Below are 9,712 nucleotides of genomic sequence, written 5' to 3' on the forward strand. Positions count from 1 at the left end.
CTACATGTACAATGCCCTCTTAACAGCTAATATCAATAAACAAGGTTATTACAAAAGTAATGAGATTCACTATGCCTGAATCCCACTGGATCTGCAACCTTTGTCTTCTAAATCACCACTGTAAAAATCTAAATTTTCTCTACATTCCCTACAATTCCACGTAGCAGAGAACGTGGGCTAGCTATGCCTAAGCCACCTGGCTAATCGGCTATCACTAAACAGCACATACAAAATTTTCCCCATGTTCATTTAGTATCTCTTCCAAGCCATGGATTTCCACAGAATAGTAAACAATTTATGCTTTCAATTTTTATCCACCTTTCACTTTTTGTGCCAAATTTAACAAGGGTGAGAATGAAGATTTTTCATAGCTTAGAAGACTTAAGAAGATTCAGATCTCTGTATCCTGTGGCTTTTACTAAGGAACAGAACTACATGCTCATTAAATGAGACTTTTTTTTTCCAGAGTAACAGAGTAGTTTTAAGAACAATAACCTCATCCAAATAAATAAATCAATCAACTATTTAAAAAAGCCCCAGGGAACTACAGGTTATAAGGAATGAACTGAAAAGCGTCTTTTGGCTGCAATGATCAGAGACTACAGGGTTAAGATACAGAGAACTCACTGAAGTTCAGCGTGTGTTTAACATCTGATTACTTAGGTCCATATGAAAGCTGACAGCTTTCCTTTCTTAAATTTATACCCCACCATGACATACAATAATTTTAAACTAGAAACGAGAAACCAGACTTATCATTAGAGGAGCTGCATTCACTGATGAAGCTACCTGCTTACAGTGTATTCAAAACACCACAGCCATGCTGATTTAAGACAACAAAAAAGTTTAGGATAGCACCCACTTCAACAAATTCTTCAACCCAAGTTACCCTCTGATTTGAGTCTTCCACTTCTCTCCTGGGCTCAATGTTACAAATTAAGCGAACTCTGGAGGAGCAGTATCAGCAGTAAAGAAAACAACAACTATTAAAATTTACTAATGCTGCGTAGGATTAGGATGGTTGTAGGTGTTGAAAACAATTGAAGGAGAGCTGTGGCCTGAGCCATGGCAGGGCAGCACAGGAGTAGGAACCCCAGGAGAACCCACAAAACCACCGGCTCTGCTGAGGAGCTGCACGGCCCATTGCACCTCCTCCTTCAAACAAGCACCCCCACGACTCCAAAACTAGATTTTGTGAGGTCCCCTAAAACATCCATCACGACCAGAAAGCCCCCGGGTAAAAGGCTGTGCACAAACCTCCTCCACCTGCTTTGTCTTTCGATGGTCTCAGCCCAGACTCGCTCCAGAGGCCAGCAAAGCAGACACAGCTCCCCTGCCCACATGTTCCCACCTTCCCGGCCTCTCAGGGCTCTGCTCCGCCCTTCCCAAGCACTCAGCGTGCCCTGCCCTGTGCTAGAACCTTCCACCCACTCCAATGGCAACTCTCTCCTCCAGGGCAGCTGCTGCCCTGCTTTCATTCCTTTATAGATGGAGCAGTGAGCAGGCGGTGCTGGGAGCTTTGTCATCGTGGGAACAGGGAAATGCCATAGCTATGCCTCCTCCTGATGTGTGAACCAGCTGTGGGATGGCAGGTAAGTGTCCTAAAGAAAAGCCACCAACCTGCCTGTTGGCCAGCGCTTCTGTCCCCCTGAAGCTGCCTTCTGTATCACCAGGGGGGAAAGGTAATGCTGGAAAAAGCAGATTTTTATCCTAGTTTTCCCAATGCAATGACTGTAAGTAGCAGGAATATCAGCTGAGTGTGTATGCCTTTAAATTGACCTATTTTTTTTTTTTTTCATAATGTAAATTCATTACAAGGTTTATGCTCATGCATTTTCCTAGGCATTGCTTTGAGGGTGGAGGTTCAAAAACAATTTAGAAAAATGTACATCAATATGTGTTTAAGGAGGACAGAATTTCCATTTTCCAGCCACATTCCTGATGGTTTCTAACAGCTAAGAATACAACTTCTGAATAATTGGGATACGCAATATATCTTTCTCTGTCACTTTCAGTTTTTTTTTCTTTTAAAGGAGATTATAGAACATAATTGTTATTTGCAACTGTAAAAGCTGTTCCTGTCTTGCAAACAATCTCAGCTTCCGCACCTATGACACCGAACATCAGGTTAACTGTTAGCAAGAAAAGGCAGTTTTAGCAATAAATGGTAAAACCCACCTTTAGTTTACCAGCAGGCTTAGTGAAACTGTGTAGGCTAAGGTGCTCTAGCTCACACACTTCTTCCTCAGTTCCTTGGAGTCTCTGAAGTTTCGGCAATAACGCATCTCCTGTGCATTTATAACCTTGCTATTTTTGTGTATTGCTAGACATTTTTCCTGAAAAAAGTAAAATAAGGAAAAACCAGAAATGCATTGATTTCTTTCAGCAAGGCCTGAGCTATTTTTATGTAGCTCTTAAGCTCTTCTTTAGCTAAATGTTGTAGTAAAATTACAGCTACTTCAACACTTCTCAAATAAATAAAAGGCTGTGAAAAAAAAATGTTAATGGTGTTCAACAACTTGAAACAAGATCAATGCAGAATCTTGAGTTGTTTACCAGCCCTTTAAGATCATAGCAGCATTTGAATTGTTACCAGCCATCTCTAAACAACTTCCTGTGAAGAAAGCTTTGTTTTTTCTGAAGATGAAGACAATAATAAGGTGACTTTTTTTTTTTTAATCCAAAGACTTGACCAGGAAGTTACTCAGGAATGCCTGGTCTAAATATGTTCCTTGTCATCACTGCGAAATAATGGAATAATGAGTGTTGGTTAGCTAACTCACTCTAAATTCCTAGAGATGATCAAATAAGCAGGTGCTTTTAGGCCCAGATGAGTATCCAAGGTGGTTCATGCTTCATAAATAAGATCATGTGAAAAAAACATGGCTTATTTCAGCTGAATTTTGTATCACAGTTTCCCACCTAGTGTTTTCAGTGGAAAACCCACTGAAGAGCCTGTGCATGTTCTAGCAGCTGCCATAGAAAAGTGAATTATTTACATGGCAAAGATCTCTCCTTACTTCACAAATGTTATATCATTTTCACACTGCTTTTAATTTTTTAAACATTCTCCAAATACTGAAAAACTATACACAATCCATTACCCTCTCCTGCCCTTCAAAAATCTTGGGTTTACCTCTGACAGGACTAGCTTTAGTATTTTAAAAAACCAAGCAAAAAAATCAGGTATAGCTTAAACCTACAGCTGGCCATAAATCCAGAGCTACTTTGTACCTGATTATTACTCTCACTTGTACCATTAGTGCTCTTAGACTGACAGCTATATTTTTTCTGAATACATTATTCTTTCTTCCCCTTTCTATTTTCTTGTGGTTGGAACTGTAAAAAAATTGTAGCAAATCAATGCTGGGGCTTGTCAAGCACAGAGTGGATACTGCCACATAAAGACAGTGGCTTAGTTTCAGTTATTCTTTGTCTGTCTTGCCTCCTGCCAAAGAATCCAGCTCCAGGAACAACTGGATGTGCACGTACAGTATCTCCAAGCCATTCATCACATGTCAGGGCTAAAGTACATAAAATGATTCAGCATCACCAGAAGCCAGTAAATGATGTAAAAACAAGCCAGGCTGGTTAGAAACCAGTCAGGTGGTGATCCTACCTCCACTCACGCTCTGATTTAATTTCTTCTTGGCCTGGCTTAAACTTGATGGATGAGTCACTTCTCCCATGTGTGGAGTGAGCAATGCGGCCTGGCTTAGCAAGGAGCCACTGTCTGGTTTAGTGCTGAGAGAGTGCAGGAACTCCTCTGTAAATAAAGATGTTCAAGCAACTGTCAGAAAGTCACTGGATGGCAGATTATGGGCTACATAATATGTCTGTATGTGCAAGAGCAGAGAGAGCTTATGGAGACAGAGCAGAAGTGAACACTGCCATGACAAGTCAGGTGTAGTTTGTAAACTCTTCTCACCCTACAGAGAACCAGAGCCAAACACAGCTCTCTTGCTTGGTATATCGCTTTATGTTTCAGAGACACCTGAGAGACCTCTGCGGTTAAAATAAATAGAGGAAAGATGTAAAGTGGAGCTCAGCCACTTTGGTTTGGTTCAGTTCAAAAAACCTGGGTCGATCAAGTTATGTGTATGTGGAAGTTGTTACAGGTGTGTTCACATTATTTTTGTATCAGAAATAGCGTGGCCAGCAGGACCAGCAGTTGTCACCCTGTACTCAGCACCGGTGAGGCCTCACCTTGAGTGCCATGTTCAGTTCTGGGCCCCCTGCACCAAGAGGGATATTGAGGTGTGTCCAGAGGAACACAATGGAGCTGGTGGAGGGTCTGGAGCGCATGTGCTATTGAGGAGTGGCTGAGGGAGCTGCAGGTGTTTGTCATTATTATTCTTCACAACGACCTGAAAGGAGGCGGTAGCCAGATGAGGGTCAGCCTCTTCTCACATACATCTAGGGAGACGACAAGAGGACGTAGTTGTAAGATATGCCAGGGGAAGTTTAGTTTGGTCATCATAAAGAATTCCTTCACAGAAGGGGTGATTAGACATTGGAATGGGCTGCCCAGGGAGGTGGTGGAGTCACTGTCCCGGGGGATATTTAAGGAAAGACTGGATGTGGCACTTAATGGCACGGTCCGGTTTACATGGTGGTGGTGTTCAGGCAGAAGTTAAACTCGATGATCTCTGAGGTCTTTTCCAACCTAATCGATCCTGTAATTCTGTGAAGCAGAAGCGAGGAGGCTGGGGAAGGAGGGGACGGCAGAGCACGGAGCAGGTGGCAGGGGATTTTGGAACGCCAAGGGAAAGGCTTTGTGGAAGCAGAGAGTGCTGTCCCGAGGAAGCAGCGAAGCAAACGCGAGGAGCCGCGGCCCAGGGGCCGTGAGGGAGCGCAGCCGCAGGGGCCATGACGGCACCTCCGGGGACGGGCGCGGAGCGGGGCCGGGCCCCGGGGGTTTGGGTGCTCTTTGGGGGGAGCTGAGCTCCGGGGGGCTCTGGGTGCAGTTTTGGGGGGGTAAAGGACCAGGGACTGTGGGCACAGTTTTAGGGGGATAAAGGACCAGAGGACCAGGCACCAGGGGCTGTGGGTGCAGTTTGGGGGAGGGGGGGGGGTACACTGCCTACGATACAAGCTTTATACTACGTGTCAAGCCACGTGAGCCCCGGTTCGTTAATTTTTCAAAAAGTCCGTGTTTTAAGGCTGTTAAAAGTAATGTATTAATTATAGGGAAGTGCGTTTGGTGAGGTAATAAATAACAAAAATACGAATCTGCTTTATTTTCACTTGACACTCTCACCTCGGAGAAGCCAGGCACGTGTCAAAAAGATGTATGTGTGCATAAATACATATTTATATGACAGGGTGTGTGTGTGCATATATATGCACACACATATATATATATATATGTGTGCATTCACACACACATGTGTAAGTTTTGACTGTAAAACTCTGTTTCATTCAAGCATATAACATTTTTTCCTTTATTAAACACTTCCTGAATCAGTCTTTACATGTGCGTGCCCTAAAAATTGGAAAGAACATGGGTTTTCCTTGTTGAATTTGGAACAGTTGTTCAATAAAAGTAGGGCCTTTTTTTTTATTTTTCCCTAGAAACACACATTTGGTTTCTTTTAAGTAACTTGATCTTTTGGAGAGCTTTATGTATGAAACTAGCTAAATAACAAAGACTCGTGCTGTAAAAGGATGAATAGGATTATTCTGGTAGTGTGCATGCTGAAAGACATGTCCCATGATCGCAGCTGTGGGCTGCAGTCAGTTGTTGAGGGGAAAGAATGACTCAGGAAGAAACAACGAATTTATAATCAAATGTAGTTGTCTTTTTTGTAAGTTCAAAATGTGTATGTGCTAGTTTCAAAATTTTTTTTTTCAGGTGGGGAATTAGCTCAAATGGTAGAGCGCTCGCTTAGCATGCGAGAGGTAGCGGGATCGATGCCCGCATTCTCCAGTGTTTTCAGTATTTAAGATGTCAAAAACCACACGGCAGGATTCGGAAATATTTTCCTATTTACGCTTAATTTTTCTTGGATAATGGCGTAGATAAACCTGAAAGTACTGTAAATAAATTTAAAAAAAATCTTACTGATTTAAATATTTCATTTTGCATTTCAAAATCAGATGTCTGCTCTTCCGCATAGAGGAAGTAAAAAAAATATAATCTTTGTGTGAAATAATCAAATTTACTGACATCTTAATGCAATAAAAAATGACATGTAAAATTTATTGAGAAAAGGAAATTAGGAATTTTTTGGTTGGTCCCTAAGTATTTTTTAATAATTTCATTCATTAGTTAACTTTACGTTTGATATTGTAGTTTAGTGTGTAGTGAACAAAATTTTGTATTCATGCTTTGAGTAAGACTCAATGTTTCTGCTCTGTTTTGGTTGTACAGGCTGTTTATTAGAAAGAGTGGGCTAGAACATTCTGTAGTTCTTTTGCAGCTACTAGAACTTGTGCCTTTTGCTTGTGAACTTTCACATCTCTGAAGTACGATGGAAATTTTATTTTTTAATCTATGCTTGCACATTTTAAGGCTTCACGAGGTGTTTTTTTTGGTTTTTTTTTTTTTTTTTTTTTTTTTTTTTTTTGTTTTTGTTTTTATTTTTTTAGTGATCAGTTTGTTTTAATTCTGATTTTATTTTCTTAGTGGCTCATTCAGGTGTTTAACTGCTTGTACTTCCAGTTTGAGATACATGAGGAAACAAGCAGAATGTGCTTCTTACACGTACATTGAATTTGTGCAGTTAGAAACTTGAGAGTGCACATATTAAAACAAACAGAAATGGGAAACAAAAGTTTCCCATTATTTTCCATTAATTAGGCTCCATGTCAAGGGAGGAGGAGAAACTCTGCTGTATAGATTTACAATTAGCACCTGTGAAGAAAATAAGGGAGTTTTTCCTGTGACCATGACAAAAAAAGGAATTAACTTCTAGATGGAATGGGACAGAAATTGCATTTGCTTATTTCTCTTGTATTTTCCAAATACTGTAGAGAAAAAAGGAATTGTGACTGTAAGGCTGCTTGATGCCTCTTAAAATGAAGTCTGATGGAGAGAAAAGTATTGTGGTCTTGTCATGAGTCCCTTTTAGATTCAGGTAATAATATAAATGTCTCTTTGTTTGGAATGAGACTCTTCAGTAGGCTTCTCTGTGATTATTATTGTTTCTGTGTTTTCTGTATTTCTCTTACTGCATAATACCTGACACTTTGTGTGCTTTTAAAGGAAATGAGTTATATTGCTCTTCTTGGCTGATCAAATGCAAGTTGTGCACTGATGGAATGAGGGAATTTGGTGTGGCTCTGTTCAGGTGCAGTCTGCAACCACTCACAAAACTGAAAGCTCTCAGGACTAATGACTTTTATTGCATCTGTGCCCAGCTTCCTACATTGGGGCACTTCTGTCTATTAGAGCTTGTAAACACTGGAAAAGCTTACTTCTAATTCTTTTGGTGTAAATATGAATAGAAGTAAAAGGTTTTTGCTCACCCCAGGTGGTGTTTTATGTCCTTATTTTTTAGGTAAACTATACTGTGAAAAATTTACAGGTTTGAGAGACTCAAGGGTCCTGGCTCTCAAAAGCACTACTACTACCTGTGTAAGTATACTACTTGTCAATGGGTAAGTAGTTTCCAGAGCCCCATGTCAAAGGACGGACCACTCTGGGTCTGTCTGTGCTTTCTGTGTCAGAAATTGCATAGAGATATTCTATGTAAAGAACCATGAGGGAATTCAGTTTTATTTGATTTATATTATTTTTATTACTCTTACCACTCACACTTTACACTACAGTCCTCTGTAATGTCATGCTTAAATCAGTTACACAAGGTAGTTATTAATTCTGTAAAATAACTTGTACTAAACTTGCTGGAAGATACTGCTATGTCTTTGTTGTAGTCTGTAAATAGGAAATAATTATTCCATAGTTGTCTTTTATCAATACAGTGTTCCAAATATTACTTAGAAAATCTTTCAGGCTGAGATGGAGCTTGGGGACCATAATATGGCAGCTCTGGAGACAATGTTGTGCAACATGAAGGCCATCTGTAGAATCTGCACTCAAAAATGTCAACTCTGTGAAACTCTTCTTTTAAATAAAATTATTTCACAACATGATTGTAGAACATTTGTTGCTGCTAAATGCAGGCCTTGATGTCTAGTGGATGGGTCTGGACACAGATGGACTGTGGAGTCTGCTGTCTGCTTTCAGAGACTCATGGAATACAGGTGGGCTTTGGTTTGGTGAGCCTGTGGCTCTATTTCTGTCACGTCTCAAGACTTGCACGTGTGCTGTTCATTGTTAGCACAGAATCACCCAAAAAAGAAGGATTCATCTTAAAAAAAAAATAAATGCACAGGCAGTGGGTGGCCATTTTGCTTCTTTCTGACCTTGGAGCTGAGCAGGTTTTATCTTAATGCAGGTAGGAGCACAGACTGGTTACATCATGGATGGACAGCAGTGGACAAGGCTTGTGTAAAGGTCTTTAACAGCCCTCCTACACCTGCTCTTGATTCCAAAAAATAGGAGAAGGACAACTTTTTTTTTTCCTGTTCAAGGCTACAATATCTTCTACAGTGATGTTATAATACGGGAGAACTTTTCAAATTATTCTTTTTTTTTTTTTTCAGTATTGTTACTACTTCTATGAAAATACTGAAATAGGCTACACAAGAGAATCCCTACAACCAGCTTGTTTTTGACAACAGAAAGCTCCACAGATCATTGAAATACAGCTTAAGGAACAGTTTCACTGTACTGGAAAAGCTTACTTCTAATTCTTTTGGTGTAAATATTGAAACTCCTGCTTATTTCTGTTGTTACAAAAATCTGGCCAAAACTAGTAACTTGATAAAAGAAAATAGAAATCAATGGAAGGATTAAAAACTACAGTAGATGTATCATTTTTATGTATGCAGAGAGAGCAAACCCAGTATTGGGCTAAAATGGACAAAGGATAAATGTGGGGAGGCAGAACACTTTATGTGTGAGGGTGGGGATGGTGCTGTGCAGGGCCAGGAGTTGGACTCCGTGGTCCTTGTGGGTGCCTTCCAGCTCAGCATACTCTGTGATTTCAGTCCTCGCTGAGGAAGAAGTCTCAGGTTAGCTGGAAGAAAAACATCTTGCATCATTGCTCTTTCTGATCTCTACAAGAAGTCTGTGAATGTGTTTTACTCTCTCTTTATAAGCTGTAAAGCAAAAAGCTGAGCATTAGTTTTAAAACAGGATGTCAAGGACAGCATGTGGGTGCTGTCACTAGTTAGCGAGGTGTGTGGACAGGCTTTTTTGTTAGAGACTGCTGCTAGCAGCAGCCTTTGCTAGGGCTGCAGGTCCTCCTGGGAATCCCCCACTGCAGTGACCCTGGCACACATGTGTCCCCTTTCACCCTGGATGTGTCTCCTTCCAGATGTGTTCACCTGCAGGTTGCTTTGGCGTGCATTCCCCTCATGCTCACATGAATGCCAGCATGGCCCTATTGGACTGTTCCTGAGCCTGCTGCACTCTGCAAAGGGGAGCTGCCTTCTCCCACCTCCAGTGGGTCCCCGGCACGGTGCAGGTGGCGGTTCCCAGGGAGGATGTGCAAGGTGCTACCGCAGCAGCTGCCTTCAGCTTTGGCTCTTGGGGAAAGGGCCCGGAACCTGAGTTTTGTAACTGATTTCTGCAGGTGAAGAAACATTTGCCATCGTGGCTAGACATTTGTGGGATTAATTTTCCACACTTTTCATGCTACTG

General features: G+C 41.2%; 1 non-coding gene across 1 annotated transcript; it reads left to right on the plus strand.

Moving 5' to 3' along the window:
• Positions 1-5,856: 5,856 nt before the first annotated feature.
• TRNAA-AGC (transfer RNA alanine (anticodon AGC)) lies at positions 5,857-5,929 on the plus strand. Its single transcript has one exon. It is a non-coding gene; the product is annotated as a tRNA-Ala (tRNA).
• The last annotated feature ends 3,783 nt before the right edge of the window (positions 5,930-9,712 follow it).

This window comes from Melospiza melodia, chromosome 1 (assembly GCF_035770615.1).
Source record: "Melospiza melodia melodia isolate bMelMel2 chromosome 1, bMelMel2.pri, whole genome shotgun sequence".
In the NCBI taxonomy this organism is placed as follows: Eukaryota; Metazoa; Chordata; class Aves; order Passeriformes; family Passerellidae; genus Melospiza; species Melospiza melodia.